Genomic DNA, 17919 nt, shown 5'->3' with positions numbered 1-17919 from the left:
TTGCACCCATGTGGGAGACTCGGAAGAAGCTCCTGGCTTCTAATTGGCTCAGTTCTGGCCATTGCACCCACCTGGGGAGTGAACCAGCAGATGGAAGATTTTTCTGTCTCTCTCTCTGTAAATCTGCCTTTCCAATTAAAATAACTCTTTTTTAAAAAATACAAACAAACCAACAACCCTTTCTGAGTCCTGGCCTGTGGCTCCTCCTAGCACTACACAAGGACTTCTGAACAATGAAGTGGCCAACTGGTTCATCAGAGCATCCAGCACTTGCTGTATGGTAAGCACAGAACTGGGGGCTCAAGATCTCATTATCATGTCTTTAGTTACATTATTGGCAGCTTTCAATTTTATCCATGGAAGCCAAATTCTTTTCTGACACATTCAGGATAGATGACACATATTTGAAAAGCGAATGTTATAATAAAAAGCTTCTCCCAAAGAACAGAGAATTGCCAGGGCAAAATGTAGCTCTGTCTCACCTTATTCCTGGCCATTTCTAGTTGACAACTGACAAAGTATCTGTAACTCCCCATAGAGGAGCAGACAAACTGCCAGCCACTATTTCCCAGCATAAAGGCTTGAGGAAGAAGGGTGGCTCTGATTACACAAGTCTAAATAAAATCACAATTCAGGAGACTAAGGTCTGAGTCACAATCTGTCACATATTAACTGTGTGTCTTTGGGACAGTCACTTAATGGACTGCAGTGTTCACTTAGCACACACAGACATAAAGATCAAGAGTCTATTTCATAGATGAGAATAATCACTTTGGAAGCCTTAAAATACAATTCACTACATATCACTTAATGAAATAGGAAGAAAGGTATTTACCCATTCTCTCCATTTTACCATTTTCCCAATACCTCGCACAACCAGGCACACAGAGAATGCTCATGAAGAGAAATGCTAAATATTGTGGGGGGCTCCTGAATAAACAGAGGACACCTGGTCCTTCCCTCCAAAAGCTTTTGTTCTTCTTAGGTGTGAAGGTCAACAAAATGAAATGAGAATGCAATATTCTGACTAATTTTTCAAGTTCTGTTAGAAAACTATCTTAGATTGATTAGGAAAAGTCAAAGTATCAGCCTCTGTAACAATTTGTTTTCTTTGCAGGATACTATTGCTGTGGTTCTGAATTATACAGCATAAATGACTCGAAACTCAGAGTTCAAAAGACACTGGAGATGGACTTCAGGATAGTTAAACTCCTGGTGGAAAGGCAAAGGGGGAAGAAAAGAGAACCCATCCCAAATCAAAAGCAAAAAGAGACTAAGCAGACCACGCAAAGGAAGCGTGAGCAGGCTGTCCCACACAGGCAATGGAGGATCCTAGGGAAAAAAGACCAGCAAGGCAGGAGGTTAGGGTGAAACCTGCTCACCGGGTGATAAAACAGGAAGGCTACTGCAAATCACACTTTGAAAGAAACAACCCTTTTCCCTTTGATGTCTAACCAGATACTGAAAGAACATGAATAAAACCAATAAACAAATAATCACCTTTGGGCAACTCAGTGGCTAGCACCTGGATTAAGTGCCATGGGGAACATCAATCAAAAGGGGGAAACAGCTTCCCTGCTGTCTCTTTTGAATTAATTTATTAATTAAAAACAAACGGGGTGGGCATTTGGCACCACCATTTAAGATACCAGTTGGGATGTCTGCATCCCGTATCAGAGTGCCTAGGGTAAAGTCCCAGCCCTCTCCACAATTCCAGCTTCCTGGCAATGTGTACCCTGGGAGGCAACAGATAATGGCTCAAGTGATTGGGTGCCTGCCACCACTGAGGGAAACAATATAGATTGAGTTCCTGGCTTCAGTTGTTACAAGCATCTGGGCAGTGAAACAGATGGAGGGAGATCTCAGTCTGTCTCTTTCAAATAAAGTTTAAAATAAAAAAAAAAGGGGGGGGGGGTCCCAGCACAGTGGCCTAGAGCCTAAAGTACTCGCCTTAAACGTGCCAGGATCCTACATGGGCGCCGGTTTTAATCCCAGTGGCCCTACTTGCTCATCCAGCTCCCCCTGCTTGTGGCCTGGGAAAGCAGTCGAGGATGGTCCAAAACCCTAGGACTCTGCACCCGTGTGGGAGATCGGAAGAAGTTCCTGGCTCCTGGCTTTGGATTGGCTCAGTTCCGGCTGTTGTGGTCACTTGCGGAGCAAATCCTCGGACGGAAAGTCTTCCTCTCTGTCTCTCCTCCTCTCTGTATATCTGACTTTGCAATAAAAATAAATTAATAATAATAAAAAATAAGGTCCAGCATAGGAGTCTAGTGACTTAAGTCCTTATCTTGCACGCCAGGATCCCATATTGGCACCCGTTCATATCCTAGTGGCCCCACTTCCCATCCAGCTCCCTGCCTGTGTCCCAGGAAAGCAGTCAAGGACGGCCCAAAGCCTTAGGACCCTATACCCATGTGGGGAACCCGGAAGAGACTCCTGGTTCCTGATTTTGGATTGGCTCAGTTCAGGCCGTTGTAGCCACTTGGGGAGCGAATCAGCAGATGGAAGATCTTCCTCTCTGTCTTTCATCCTCTCAGCATATCTGCCTTTCTAATAAATTAAAAATAAACCTTAAAAAAAAATTTTTAAGATAACCTCTGTGACCTAAAGGTAGAAGTAGAGCAGGACTGACTAATCCACTATCCACTGAAACGCTTGTTTGCTAGATTAGGAGGAATTCTAAAAATCATCTCTAATATTACAAGAGTACTTTCAACATTCTTAGCAATCAGGCAGTCTCTGCTCAAACACCTGAGACTTCTGCAGGCAGCTCATGGTGTTCAGACGGTTCAAAGTATTTCAAAGTTCTTCCTTATATGGAGGCAAGTCGGCCTCCCTGAAACTTCCACTTACCAATCTTTGGTCTGTCCTCAGAGGTCCCATGGAACTGAAAACAAGCATTAGCTGTGCCGCTGCCTGTGAGCACAGAAGTGCAGAGAAGGGAGGTACAGGTGTGAGGGCACTAAAGAGCGATGACAGTACAGGCAGAATCAAGCTTTGGCATGCTCCAGTTAGGGCAACAAGATGAGGTCAGTTTTGGATATGCTAACATGGAAGATTCAAACTGGAAATGTCCAGCACTTGTTTCAAAAATAAAGCCTGGGAAAGGATCAAGACTGGAGACAGTGTTTACAAATGAAGTCATGAGAATGGAGAGGCTCTCAGAGGCCCATCATGCCCTGCAAAAAGAAACTAGGAGCCTTATTCTCCAGCAACTTCTTTTGTGGTTTAAAACCAAGAAAAAAAAAAAAAAAAAAAACAGAAATGACTAGTGATTCCTTCCAAAGCTGCTTCACACTCTGATCTTTCTAACAACTTGACCCAATTTCTTCCACCTATTCAGTCATTTAGAAGTAAATGCCACCCTCCTCCTCTCCATTGTCCGTACCCTGGCGTATATGGTAAGCCTCTGCTTATGACACCAGCATCCCATAGGTGTGCGGGTTTGTGTCCCAGCTGTTCCACCCCTGTTCCAGTAGAAAGGTGAATCAGATGTGTCTGGGAAAGCCGTGGATGATGCCCGAGTGCCTGGGCCTCTGCATCCATGTGGGAGAACCAGATGAAAGCTCCCAGCTCTGGGCTCCTGGCTTTGAATTGGCTCAGCTCTGGCCATTGTGGTCATTTGCAGAGTGAACCTGTGTATGAAGATCTCTAGCTCTACTTCTCTCTGTGATTCTGCATTTCAAATAAAAATAAATACTAAAAAAAACACACACAACAACAACAACAAACCTAAATGGGAATCCTATACTTGTCTCATTTTACCAAGCCAGGAGTAGGAATTTTTGCTTGGGTGAGCACTGTGGCACAGCACGGTAAACTATTGGTTGAACACCCACATCCAGTAGCAGTGCAAGCTTGAGCCCCCACTTTCCACTGGTGATCCAGCTCCCTGTTAACGCTCCTGGGCAACAGCAGATGATGGCTCAAGTACCTGAGTTCCTCCTGCTTAAGCAGGGGATCCAGATGGAATTCCTGGCTCCAGGCTTCTGCCTTGCCCATTCCTGGCTGTGGCAGTTATTTGGGGTGTGACCCAGTAGATGGAGGACCTCTCTGTTTCTCTCTCTTTTCAAATAAATAAATTGATCTTTGAAAAATAAAAGAAAGTTGTTATGCTCAATATGTTTTCTACTTTTTCCATAGACTACTAAGTCATCTCTCTTAAGTAAAATTAAGAAGAAAGCAACCGGGCCCCCGGCGGCGTGGCCTAGTGGCTAAAGTCCTCGCCTTGAACGCACCATGGATCCCATATGGTTGTAGGTTCTAATCCTGGCAGCTCCACTTCCCATCCAGCTCCCTGCTGTGGCCTGGGAAAGCAGTAGAGGTTGGCCCAAAGATTTGGAACCCTGCACCCGCGTGGGAGACCAGGAAGAGGTTCTAGGTTCCCGGCTTCGTATCAGCGCAACACTGGCCGTTGTGGTCACTTGGGGAGTGAATCATTGGATGGAAGATCTTCCTCTCTGTCTCTCCTCCTCTCTGTACATCTAACTTTGTAATAAAAAAAAAATAAAATCTTTTAAAAAAAAGTTTTTAAAATTTTTATTACAAAGTCAGATATACAGGGAGGAGGCGAGACAGAGAGGAAGATCTTCCACCCGATGATTCACTCCCCAAGTGAGCCGCAATGGACCGGTGTGCGCCAATCCAATTCCAGGAACCAGGAACCTCTTCCAGGTCTCCCACGCGGGTGCAGGGTCCCAAAGCCTTGGGCCGTCCTCCACTGCCTTCCCAGACCACAAGCAGGGAGCTGGATGGGAAGTGGAGCTGCCGGGATTAGAACCGGCGCCCATATGGGATCCCGGGGCGTTCAAGGTGAGGACTTTAGCAGCTAGGCCATGCTGCCGGGCCCAAAATTTAAAAATCTTAAAAAAAAGGAAAAAAGAAGAAAGCAACCATGAAAGTCGGACTATATCCATGATAATCCAATGGGTTTGGTTCATGAAAGATCACTTTGCTGGCTTTGAAGCACTGTTCCTGAAATTCTACCCTAAGAAAACAAATCCAAATGTGACTAAAATGATAGTTTCACTGCAAGTTAGATCCTTTACCTACCTGTATCTATATATAATCTTAAACTTCTAAGTATCTGTAGAAAAAGTCTGAAGGGAGCACAAAATTTACAGTTTGCACCTTTAGGGTAATGGTTTTTGGACAGTTCTTCCCTATTTTCCAAACTTATAATTCTTTAAATCAGGAAAGCCAATATCAATCTCCACTTGGATATATTCCCTAAACTACCACTAAACTATATATTAGTTCTACCCCTAAAAACACAGAAGTTCTTAGCAGCAGGTTTAACATGTCACAAAGTAACCTAGACATGTTACTAAGAGACTTTTACAAGTTGGCTGGCTTAACCCAGACACCAAAACAAACGCCACTTTGCTCCAGAAAAGATGCCATCTAAATCTAACCCAAATCAGGAGCCGCTGTTCTTCTCCAAGCATTTGGTTTCCTGATGAAACCAATGACATTTAGTGCTCAAGTCACTGCCACCTGAGGTTTAGCTCAAAAGATAAAGAAAGGCCTATTCTCTTGACAGGAAGGAATGCAACCCATTTCCAATGCTTGTCTCCTGTTTCTTCCTTTTGCATGGTTTTCAACCTAAAAGTCCAAGTCCAAGTAAAATTAGCAAGTCTACAAACTGAAATTGTACTTGGGAATTTGCTGCTTTAGTGATCTCAGGCAACCATCACTTTGTGTGTTGGCCATGGATTCCCTGCTCTACATTCTAAGATCATATGGATGAACTGCACAGAGCTCTCCTACTTCTACATCTTTTATGTTGTACATGTTTTTTACCGTATGAGGAAAAACTTAAGGCTGGCACCGTGGTACGGTAGGCTAGACTTCTGCCCTAAGGCTAGCATCCTATATGGGTGCTGGGTTTGAGTCCTAACTGTTCCACTTTCCATCCAGCTCCCTGCTTACAACCTGGGAAAGCAGCAGAGGATGGCTCAAGACCTTGGGGACCTGTACCCATGTGGGAGACCCAGATGAACCTCTTGGCTTGTGGCTTCAGATTGGCTCAGTTTGAGCCACTTGTGTCATTTAGGGAGTCAATCAGTGGATGCAAGATCTTCCTGTTTCTCTATGCGTGTATGTGTCTCTCTCCTCTCTGTAATTCTTTCACATAAATATAAATCTTTAAAAAAAGGAAAAACAGCATTGCCTGATTTCTTATACATATAGATCCAAGGACAGCTGTCCTTACCCATGATTCTACTATAACTAGATATATGAAAAGATCTGTGAGTCTGAGTCTATAATTAACTTAAGTATAGGAATTTGAATGACCTTTGGGGAGGTAGGGAACAGAAAACAAACCACCCCCCCCCCCAAAAAAAAAGCCAGCCTGTTCCTCCCTCCCACTAAATATTTTCCAGCCAAATGGGAAAGTTTGGCACAGTCTGTCTGGTAATACCAGGCAAACAGAGCCTCACTGTGGCTATGAAGTATTTTTAGAGCTTCAACTGTTTTTATTAGGTTCACACAGTGGAATAACAAGAAGTAATAGTTTCATGGTGAATGTGATAGCTGCAATATAAAGAGGCCAAAGTGATGACAATGTTATCAATTAAAATAAATGAATTACCAACTCTATAAATTATATAGAACTTAAAAAAAATGACTGTCCCTATCTCGCTTAAGCCAAACTATCTAAACGCAGGCAACATGAATGTGAACCAGACAGCAATCTATTATCCCCATTAGAGAGGCCAGGGAAAGCTGCTGACTTGCACTGTCAACTAACACAAAGTTGGCCAATCAGAGTCTAGCATTTCCAGTGACAATCACAGCATAGCATTTCTCTGGGTGAAGGAATAGAGGAGGCAGGTCCTTGGTAAGGACCACCCAGATTCCTTAAAGAAAATACTCATTTCTTGTTACCACAAGGAAACAAACGATTCATTCATTACAGCATACTGAGTGCTCATCATGTGCCATACACACTGTGCTAAGTATGGCCTTGGGGCCTACCCTCAGAGAATTTAGTTTGAGGGAGCAAAAAAAAAAAAAAAAAAAAAAAAGACTGAACAGTTACAAAACTTGTGAACACAGTAGTTCTCCATGGCCAGTTCTGCCTTCCAGTAGACATTCAGCAATGTCTGAAGATATTTTTGGTTGAGGAAGTACTACCAGGATCTGATGGGTAGAGGCCAGGGATGCTGGTGAAGCCCACCACCTATAACGCCCACCAGCATTCCATATGGGTGAGGCTCAAGTCCTGGCTGCTACATTTTCAATCCACTCCCTGCTAATGGCCTGGGAAAAGCAGTGGATGACAGCACAAAGTGGAGACTTAGAAGAAGCTCCGGGGTCCTAGCTTCGATCTGGCCCAGCCCCAGTCACTGCAGCCAACTGGAGAGTGAGCCAGGGATCTCTTTCTCGCTCTAAAAACATTCAAATAAATAAATCTTTAAAAACCCTGCAATGTACAAGACAATTCCACAAGAATTACCTGGCTCAAAACATCAATCATGAGAACTCAAACGCCTATTCTAGGGGCCACCTGCAACACCAGCATCCCATACGGTTCCCATTTATTTCCCTGCTAATAGCCTGGGCAAAGCAGCAGAAATGGCCCAACTCCTTGGACCCCCACCACCCATACGCAGGAGCCCCAGAGGAAGATTCTGGCTTCAGCCCTGGCTATTGAGGTCTTCTGAGGAGTGAATCAGCAGATGAAGATGTCTCCTTCTTTATTTCTAAATAAACCTTAATTTTTAAAAAAGCACTATTGTAAATAAGGAGACATAAGGAACAAATAAGGAAAATTGGAAATATTCAGTGTCCAAGTAAAATGCTAGGATAATAAACTAAATTAGAAAGGCAGCCTGTATCATCCAATGAAAAGTAAACAAAGGATCTAACTGTGGGGAATTCTATAAGTTGGAAAAAGCAGGTTAGACTTGATTCTTTAAGGTAATGAGATGAAAACAGCTCTTCTCAAACAGCTTTAGTCTAGTTGTGCTAGAGAAGCTGAAAGCATAAATATGAAAGTCAGGTTGGTGGAAAATAAAGCAATGGTGGCATTTCAAAGGAATATTCACTAGGACTGGGTAAAGTATAGCTTAAAAATCCCCAGATTTCAAATCTCAGTATTAAATTGCAAACCAGAAGGTTCAGTTTTCAAAGATACTTTGCATTTGCTTGTTTAAGCAAAATGAATTGGACTCAACATGCTTCACACAAAGAAGGAGGAAGTCACTTATTAAAGGCTCAGTCCTGCTTTAAACAAATAACTGCGACTAAACAAATGTATATAGACCCAAGAAATGGGGTGAGAGAAAAGATCACTCCCCAGGTTGGAAGCAAAACATTTTAGAAATAGCTCAATAGCCAACCTCCTTGAAGCAAAAATACACTCATTGAATACAACACCACCATTTCTGGCAGGTTGCGGTTTACAAAACATTTTTCACTGCCGCTGCTTTATTTAAACCCCTCTAAAACATCAGCTATGTCCATCTGATGGAATGTTTCCAGGAAAAACAGGAGATTCTCACAAACATTTCTATATGCTGGGCCACTGCAACTCAATTAGCAAACTCCAAGGCCACAACGTAGAATCCAAGTGCATTCAAGCACCCAGCAGATCCCCTTCTTTCTCTTTCTGCCTAAGTCTGGGCCTCAAGCACTTTGCTGAAATATAGTCCTTCTGCTCCCACATCCGGCTCTCCCTGGGACACCTTTTTAAAAACTGTTGTCTGGATGCGCCACAGTAAGCACTTCAAACTGAAACTGTCCATAATTCTGTTTCTGTCTGTGTCACTCCCTGCTTGATCTCTTCCATTTCCTATCTGAATGGCATTATCCAGTTCCCTAAGTCAGAAAATCAGGCAATCATTCAATTACTGCAACTTCACAAATTCCATTTTCATACTGCTGAGATCTGATCATTTGCCCTTTTCCCCACAGCCCCTCCCTGGGGTCAGGTCATCATTACAGTGGGACAAAACACTCATTCACTTCCCCCACAGGGTCTGACCCCTTTCCTCTTGACAACTAACATTTAAAAACGTAAATCCAACTGTACCATTTTCCTACATAAAATCCTTTTAGGGCATCCCCACAGCTCTCAGGGTACAATCCCAACGCCTTAGCATGCCTCCGAGTTCCTCCATATTTGACCTCACCACAGCTCATTTCCTCCACTTCTCTAAGCATTACTGGAATTCCAGTTGAACTGAACTAAGTTGGGTCCTTGCACCTGCAGTCTTCCCTGCCTGGAAATCCCTTTTCTAGATTCATCCTACGGCTAAGTAACTCTAAAGATGCGGCTGCCCTCCCCACCCCACCCCCCCCCCCCAGGATACCTGGCTCCTGGGTTCTCTCATGGTGCTGGGCTCACACAGTGCATGCTAACAGTGTAAGCCATACATTATGTACTTGTCTGCTCGCCCCTCCCTCCTCATCATCCAAAGAATACTGCATCCGAGGCACGGGGCTAAATGCTGCATCTGTGCTGGGCTGCCCCTGGGTTTTCTCTTGGAGACTCCAGTCTTCCTAACTCTCATTCACCCTTTGAAAGGCATCTTAAACTCTCCCAAAAGGAGAGCCCGTGGTCACACATCCTTTCACAGCACCCTCTTCTTTCTAACACTGTGATGATTTCTTCAGCGTTTCTGCCAACCCTGTCAGCTCCTTGCAGGTAGGGTCTTGGCTTCTGGTTTTACGGTTGCATCCCTTGGAAACGGCAGAATGCCGGCACAGAATCAACACAATTTGTAGCCTTGAATGTTTCCCTCTGAGGGGAACCAGAGACCTCCGTCTAAAATATGAGCAAGACGAAGATCGGATACCTAGCAGTGGGGCCAGACCCAAAATCCAGCCATCTCACTTTGCTCCGGGACATACAAAGCACCTCCAATAAAGTTGGCGGGGCTTTGCGGGGCAAGAGCAAGCGGACTAGGAGGAAGGGGAAGCCATCTGATTGCAAATGCAGAATGTACTCAACTCACTTTGAAAAATTCCCTAGGCATCCGCAACCGTTGAATTAAAAAAAAAGTTCCACGCAGCGGGCGGCCTTTAACCTGCAGCTGCCGAGCCCAGGAGATGACAACCCAAGTTAGAGAGATTCTAAGAGAAGGAGCGTGGGAAGAATCCGGGCTTGGATATGGGGTCCTGACTCCGATTCTTTTCCTCACTCACTGTATGATTTTCGCTTTTGCTCACCGGGGATTCATTTATTCATCTTCTCAATGGGAAATGAAAACGGTAACAGGGAAGGCGCTTAAGACCCCGCAGGTTCCTTTCAGCTAGGACACAGGCCATCAGGCCTCCGTCGAGGCTGAGCGGCAGCGCCGTGAAATTGAGCGAAGGGACGTCCCCGACCCCGGGACAGCCGGACTCAGCCGGTCACTCCCGCCCCACCTCAGGAGACCGCGCCCAGGAGTCCGGATCGGCCCGAGGGCCTCTTCCTGCGACCCCCTCCGCAGGGGTCCGCTACAGGCACCGCCGCCAGAAAGCCATTCACAACACCAGGACCCGATGGGCCCAGAAGGGCAGCTCCCGTCCCCACCCAGCAGCGGACCCTCACCTCCGGAGCGGTGCCTCACCTCGGTACTGCGATCAGCCGCTCTCCACTTCCGGCAAGAACCGCCCAGCAATCTCCGCGCGACCCACTTCCGGGCCCTCACTAGGCGCGGCGCCCCCACCGGAAATGGACGGCCAGCTGCAGCCCTAGGCCGGACCCGGACTCGGTGCTGGCGGGGTGGGAGGTGAAGGTCGGGCCCGCAGGCTCTTAGCTCCGCCCTCTCTCCTCTCGAGCCTCCAGGGGAGAACGCCGCTAGCGCCGGGAGCACTTGGGAAAGAGCCCCGCCCTCTGGGCGGAGGCCACCCGAAGAGGGCGTGGTCACGGGCTGGGCCACGCCCCCTATCCTACCCTACTAGGCCCGCCCCCTGCGAGCCGAACCAATGGGGAGATCCAGAACCGGAAAGGCTAACAAAGAGTGGCTCGTTCTCCTGTCAGTTTGATCTCAATGGAAAAAGACCGGTCCCTTTTTACCGCGTGCTGAAAGGGTCTTGAAAGGACTGGAGGGCGGGAGTCTCTGAGGGCCGGGCTTGTGGGCGGCCAGTCATCCCTGTGGGGGATCGAGGTCGGGTTCCGCCGCCCGCTGGGCGTGCATAGTGCCGTTTCCTGGTTTGTGTGTCGTGGGGAGGCAGTGGGTCGGGTGAGGATTTGCCGAGGCTGGGCTAGAGGAAGGTGGTCGCTGAGGCGTGCTGGGGACCCAGCCCTGGGTGGCTGGGCGTGTCCGCCCCCTCCCACCAAGCCCTGCCTTGGCTGTGAAGGTGGAGGAAAAAACCCTCCACTCTCTCCCACTTCCTGTTTGCTGGGCGAGCTCTGTGACCATAGATGGTCAGGTCTGGGTCCGCACAGAAGCCTCCGCCCCGCGCCTGTGGAGTCCTTCCTCCAGTCACGCAGGGTGTGGTCCCCAAGAGCTAGGCGAGCGGAATAGAGCAGATGCTGCCCTACTCTGCTAAAATCCCGCTTCTGGGGCGTCCTGGCCCCCGTGGTTACTCTGCTCTTGGGGGTTATGAGCTCCGCACCTTCATCGCTGCAGCTCACCACGGGGACCACTTGCTTGTTCCTGGGTCTTGGATTCCGATCTTTGTTCCCTAGAGACTCGCTTTCCAACGGGTCATTATCCTCCCACAGTGATTTATTTCTAGAAGAAAATAGGCGAAGGCTACGTTTCCCACAGCTTCGCCTGAAAGCCCGAAAGCTCCGGGTTTCAAGTTGAATGCCAGAGTCACTCACTCAACAAAGATCTTAGAATAACAACTACCATTTACAGTGCACTGACTGCACGCCAGGCCTGTGTCGCGGGCTTCAAGCACGGTTTCATTTCATCCTAATAGCAGCTCTCCGTGGTAGCTACCATTATGTCCTCTGCGGTTTTCAAATGAGGAAGCTGAATCATCTATCTACTAGGGTCACAAAGTAATTGTTGGAACTTGGGAGAAAACGCATCTGTCTGACCCCTAAACCCCATGAGCTTAATTAACCCGATGTCCTAGACCACACTGGAATCGCTGAGGCCGTGAAGGCAACTGGGCCAGGAGACACACGGGGCTCCAGTCAAACTCTGGTCGGCTTAACTTGGATGGATCACAGGACTTCTTTCCAATTTTGTATCTCCCAGTAAGTTTTCAAAAAATGACAACCTGACAAAAACTGGTATCCAAATTGTAATGTATTTTAAATATTTACACTTGGAGTCAGCGCTGTGGCATAGCAGGTAAAGCCACAACTTATGAGGTCTACATCCCAGTGGACACCTGTTCCGGTTCCAGCTCCTCCATTTCTGCTCCAGCTCCCTGCCAATGACCTGGGAAAGCAGAGGAAGACAGCCTAGGTGCTTGGGCCTCTGCATCCATGTGGGAGACCTGGAAGAAGTTCCTGGCTCCTGGCTTCTGACTGGCCCAGCTTTGGCAGTTGTGGCCATTTTAGGAGTCAACCAGCAGATGTAAAAGCTCTTTCTGTCTCTCTCCCTCTGTAACTTTGCTTTTCAAATAAGGAAGTAAACTTTTTAAAAAGCAAGCAAGTATTTACACTTAGGGCCTGGCACGACAGCATAATGGCTAAGGTCCTCGCCTTGAACGTGCCATGGATCCCATATGGGCGCCGGTTCTAATCCCGGCAGCTCCACTTCCCATCCAGCTCCTTGCTTGTAGCCTGGGAAAGCAGTCGAGGATGGCCCAAAGCCTTGGGACTCTGCATCCGTGTGGGAGACCTGGAAAAAGTTCCTGGCTCCTGGCTCTGGATTGGTGCAGCACCGGCCCGTTGCGGCTCACTTGGGGAGTGAATCATCGGATGGAAGATCTTCCTCTCTGTCTTTCCTCCTCTCTGTACATCTGACTTTCCAATAAAAATAAATAAATCTTTTTTTTTAAAGCAAGCATTTACTCTTAACCAAAAAAATCATCCCACATGCAAAAACATTCTAACGCTATTTGGGTACAACATCCCAAGGTTTAATTTACATGCTTCATGTATGGGAAGCCCAGGGAATATGGTTTTCCTGGCTCTTTTAATTTTTGCCTCATCTCCTATGAGTGCTGGTGCAAGCTCCAAGCAGCTAATATTGCTCAGGCACATGAGAAAATAGTAGAAGGTGACCCATGTGCTCGGGCCCTCACCATCCACATGAGGGACTCGGCATTCCAGGCTCCTGCCGCCGATTGAGAAATGAAGCAGATGGAAGATCTCTTCCTTCTTTTTATAACTGTGCTCTCCAAATAGGTAAGATAAAACTTTAAAAATATATATATTTACATATTATATATTATATATGTTTATATATGACTAAGTCAGAATCTCTACCTTTAAGAAACTTCCAATCTTTGAAGGAGTCTGACACGTGCACTGTAGCTCCAATGGGATATCATTTAAGAACAGCCAGTGTCACCTTTATCCATTTTTTTTTTTAAGATTTATTCATTTTATTACAGCCAGATATACACAGAGGAGGAGAGACAGAGAGGAAGATCTTCCGTCCGATGCTTCACTCCCCAAGTGAGCCGCAACGGGCCGATGCGCGCCGATCCAAAGCCGGGAACCAGGAACCTCTTCCGGGTCTCCCACGCGGGTGCAGTGTCCCAAGGCATTGGGCCGTCCTCAACTGCTTTCCCAGGCCACAAGCAGGACCTTTATCCATTTTTTATGTTTGTATGCTGAAACTCATTGAGCTCTTCCTGTGTGCCTTGTGCTATGCTGTTTCGGACTGGGCACAACTTGAAACACCGAAGTGTAAATCAGACCTTGTCACTGCCCTCACAGAGTATACAGCCTGTTTTAGAAACAGGTATGACCATCCAAGGTGGCCACCAGAAGACGTGCTGACTTCTGGCTTCCAAAGTTTTCCTCCTCATTGGTCTTGCCTAATGTTCAGTACCCAGTGCCTCATCCATGATGAGCTGTCGTCTGGCTTGTGTTCCCCAGAGTGCCACGAATTCAGAATGGTCATTTCCTGGGCTAAGATGGATGGGTGGAATATGGCAGAACAAGAATGAATAGACGTTTGTGGAGATGAGGCTCTGTGCCAGGCTAAATGAGAGATTCCTATTAGAAAAAAAAAAAGGACTCAGGGATAAGGCTGAAAAAAAAAAAAGTTGGGCAAACTGCCAGGCTAAAGAGAGGTGAAAACTAAATGTGAAAGCACAGAAGAGCCTATTCCAATTTTAGAGATACAATTATAGCCACAGTGGCGAGCATGGGCTTATGTGGGAAGCAGGGAATTCTGATAGGAGACAGATGTGAAGATATGATGAGGATCTGAGCCAAAGCCATGGTGTGGGAATGCAGCAGTGGGGGCAAAGCCAGACATCATTCTTTTGTTTTTTTGTCTGTGTATTGTTTTTTTTGAAAAGCAGAGAGACTAAAAAGCTTCATCCACTGGCTTATTCCCCCAAATGCCCACAAATAGCCAGGGCTGGACATAGCCCAAGTAAGAACCAGGAACTCAAGTTGGGTCTCCCCATGTGAGTCGCAGGAGCCTAACTGCCTGTGCCACCACCTGCTGCCCCCCAAGAGTGGGCATCAGCAGGAAGTTAGAATCAAAAGTGGATACAGGACTCAAACCTAAGCACTGGAATATCACCCTGGGTACAACAATATGGGATGTGGGCACCGTCAGCTGTGGCTTAAACACTATTTGTGACTGCCACTTTCAGTCTCTGCTTTCAAGGAAGCAAAGTAAATAAAAATGTAAAAGATAAGTTTATAAAAGTATTAAATGCTTGAAGATATAGATGTTATTTACTTTCCTGGGACATTACACTATATATATGTAAATATATATATACACATGTATCAAACAATACATCAAAAAGATCTTCAGAACAAAGATCTGGAACCAGTGCTGCCTGCAACACTGGCATCCCATGTGGGTGCCAGTTCATATCCTGGCTGATCCACTTCTGACTCAGCTCTCATCTAATGGCCTAGGAAGGCAACAAGAGATGGCCTGCCACCCATAAGGGAAACCTGAATGAGGCTCCTGGCTCCTGGCTTCGAAATGGCTCAGTCCTGGTTGTTGTAGCCATCTGGGAAATGTACCAACAGATGAAAGATCTCTATTTCTCCCTCTCTCTCTGTAATTTTGACTTTCAAGTAAGTAAATACATTTGTAAAAGGTTTGTTTTGAACATGAGCCTTGAGATTGTATCTACTCCCGGGTTCTATAGTTTAAATATTTTTTGGCCCCTCCAAAATTCAGCTTAGGAGCTAATGTTGTGATGCAGCAGATCAAGTTGTCACCTGTAATGCCAGCATCCCATTTTGAGCTCTATTCAAGATCTAGCTTCTCTGTTTTTGATCCAGCTCCTTGGTAATGTACCCAAGGACCCAAGTACTTGGACCCTTCTACCAATATAGGAGACGTGGATGGAGTTCCTGACTCCACACTTCTGCCTGGCCCAGCACTGACCATCATAACCTTTGGGTAGTGAACCAATGGAAGAAAGGTCTCTTTCTCACCTTCTGTCCCTCTCTATTTATCATTCTGTCTTTCAAGTTAGTAAATCTTTTTTTAAAATTCACTCCGAGACTTACTTCCTAATACAATATTACTAGGAGGTTGGGCTTTGAGCAAGAAATTAGACCATGAGGGCAAAGTCAGTGCCATGAAGATAAATTGGGATTAGTGCTTTATACAGATGCTGAAGGACCTAGGTGGGCTCCCTTCTCCTTCTGCCTTGTACCATGTGAGGATGCAGGAATAAAACACCAACTTAGAAGTAACTTGGAGGGTCTCACAAGATACTGCACCTGCCAGCCTTGATCTTAAACTTCTATAGAGCCTCCCATATTCTAGAAAACAAATTTATATTGTTTACAAATTATCTGCTCTCAGGTATTATAGCAACAGGAAGGGACCAAGACACCAGGTATACTCAGTCAATTAACGCCATTTTTCGTTCCTGATTAAATTATTGGGCCCAGTGCGGTAGCCTAGCATCTAATGCCCTCACCTGGCATGTGCTGGGATCCCATTTGGGAGCCGGTTCTAATCCCAGCAGCCCCACTTCCCATCCAGCTCCCTGCTTGTGGCCTGGGAAAGCAGTCAAGGACGTCCCAACGGCTTGGGACCCTGCACCTGCATGGGAGACCAGCACAGCTCCAGCCCTTGGGGCTGCTTGGGTAGTGAATCAACAAACAGAAGATCTTCCTCTCTGTCTCTCCTTCTCTCTGTGTATCTGACTTTCCAGTAAAAATAAAATAAATCTTCAAAAAAAGGATTGAATTATTTATTTGAAAGAGTAACAGAGAGAGAAAGAGCAAGACTGTCCATCTGCCGGTCACTCCCCAAATGCCTGCAACAGCCAAGGCAAGGCCAGGCTGAAGCCAGGAACCAGGAACTCCAGCTGGGTCTCTCATGTGGTACCAGGAACCCAAGTACTTGGGCCATTATCTGCTGCCTCCCAGGTACACTAGCAGGAAGCCAGATCAGAAGCCTATAGTTGCCAGGTCTCAAACCAGGCACTTGGCTATGGGATGTGAATGTGCCAAGCCGTGACTTAATCTACTGCACCACAGTACCCACTCCAGGCATTACAATCTTGTTTTTTTTTTGTGCAATTATCTTTCAATGTCTTTTGCCTTCTTTATAAGACCTGGCCTGGCTGGCACAAAATTGACACTCAAAAAAAATATTTACAGAAAAAAATTTACTAAATGATAAGGGCAAAGGCGGCCCCAGGTGGCTCTGAGAGTGTAGGTAAACAGAAGGTGGGAGGGAGACTGAGTCTGGATTTGGGGGCTCTGTGTCTCAGACCTCAAAATGCAGCCCGAGAAGCAAAGGAACGTGGTTAATGAAAGGAAGATGGCTAATGAGTTTACAGGTGAGAACTGCACGCAGAGTCATCAAGGGATTCTCACCAGTACACAGCTTCGTGTGAATCGCCACCTTCTAACTTCCTCTGGACGTCAGCACTTTCAAAAACTGGCAGTACAGCTTTGTCTCTGACAGTGCTACCCAAGTTCCCTTCTCGTTGCTCAGGGTTTCAGACACAGAAGTCTGGCGGCTCATCTGGAGCATTTCCCGGCCTGGCTGGGAGGCCTGCATGCGTCTGTGCAGCCTGGCTCACAGCCTGGCAACATTTGGGCAGATTCTACAGCCCCCTGCCAGGAGGGGCTGATGACAGATAAGTATGCCAGAATCTCATCTTCAGCTCCTGGCGAAGTATCCCAGGCTCTAGCCCGAGTGAGGGTCTCAGGATCAAAACTTGGGAATTGGCTCAAGTAATATTGGTGGTTTGACATAGAAGTGAAAAACTGGCTTTGAGGTCACTCTGCCTCACATTGACTCTCAGCTCTGCTGCTTACCGACTGTGATCTTGGAGTTATCCTCATGTAACCTCAGAGGAGGATGTTAATACCCATCTTGAATGTTGGTTGTGGATTAGGAGATAAAATGCACACAACACTTGGCTCACAGTAAATACTCAGCGAGTGGTAGCAATTATTATTCAATGCAGGATATTCATTCTCTGTGTCCCTGATGAAGGCCCTGAGAAAGCACAGACGGAAGTGTCAGCCTCCCAGGCAATGCCGCCAGAGCCACCACTACTCTCCCCATCGTGGACCCCTTCCCCTAAGACCCTGCTTTTTTTATACCTTTTGATTCAAAGTCTTGGTCTGTGGCCTTTGTGGCATGAGAGACTGGATAAATCATCTGCGAATGTGACTGTTTTTGTTTGCAGTTAACAGGCAACTGGATGACAGTGAGACTTTTCAACATCAACTTTTAATACATAGGAGAAAAGTGGAGGCCAGCAGTTTCCCAGGCTCAGGAATCAGAGCTGGTATGTGTATCATTTTATCTCATCCTTCTAGTGGCAAGCTGGCTGTTGCTGTCCGAGCCACCACACTGAGGTTAAGGAAAGAGGAAAGACCAGAGGGTACAAGATCTG

The 17919-nt window shown here is 46.4% G+C and overlaps 1 protein-coding gene across 2 annotated transcripts in view; it reads right to left on the bottom strand.

Annotated features, from left to right (window-relative positions):
- The window catches only part of CAP1 (cyclase associated actin cytoskeleton regulatory protein 1), a 29298-nt gene extending 18486 nt beyond the window's left edge, over positions 1 to 10812 (bottom strand). The window contains exon 1 of one of the 2 annotated variants that reach the window (XM_004591539.4): positions 10544 to 10812. The gene's annotated coding sequence lies outside the window, so the exon portion shown is untranslated. The remainder of the gene's footprint in view (positions 1 to 10543) is intronic. The other variant, XM_058679428.1, reaches the window with a different exon arrangement.
- Between the last annotated feature and the right edge of the window lie 7107 nt (positions 10813 to 17919).

The sequence above is a fragment of the Ochotona princeps genome, chromosome 2 (genome assembly GCF_030435755.1).
Source record: "Ochotona princeps isolate mOchPri1 chromosome 2, mOchPri1.hap1, whole genome shotgun sequence".
Classification (NCBI taxonomy): Eukaryota; Metazoa; Chordata; class Mammalia; order Lagomorpha; family Ochotonidae; genus Ochotona; species Ochotona princeps.
Note: the sequence above shows the minus strand (reverse complement) of the source record. Positions and strands in the feature narration are given on the sequence as shown.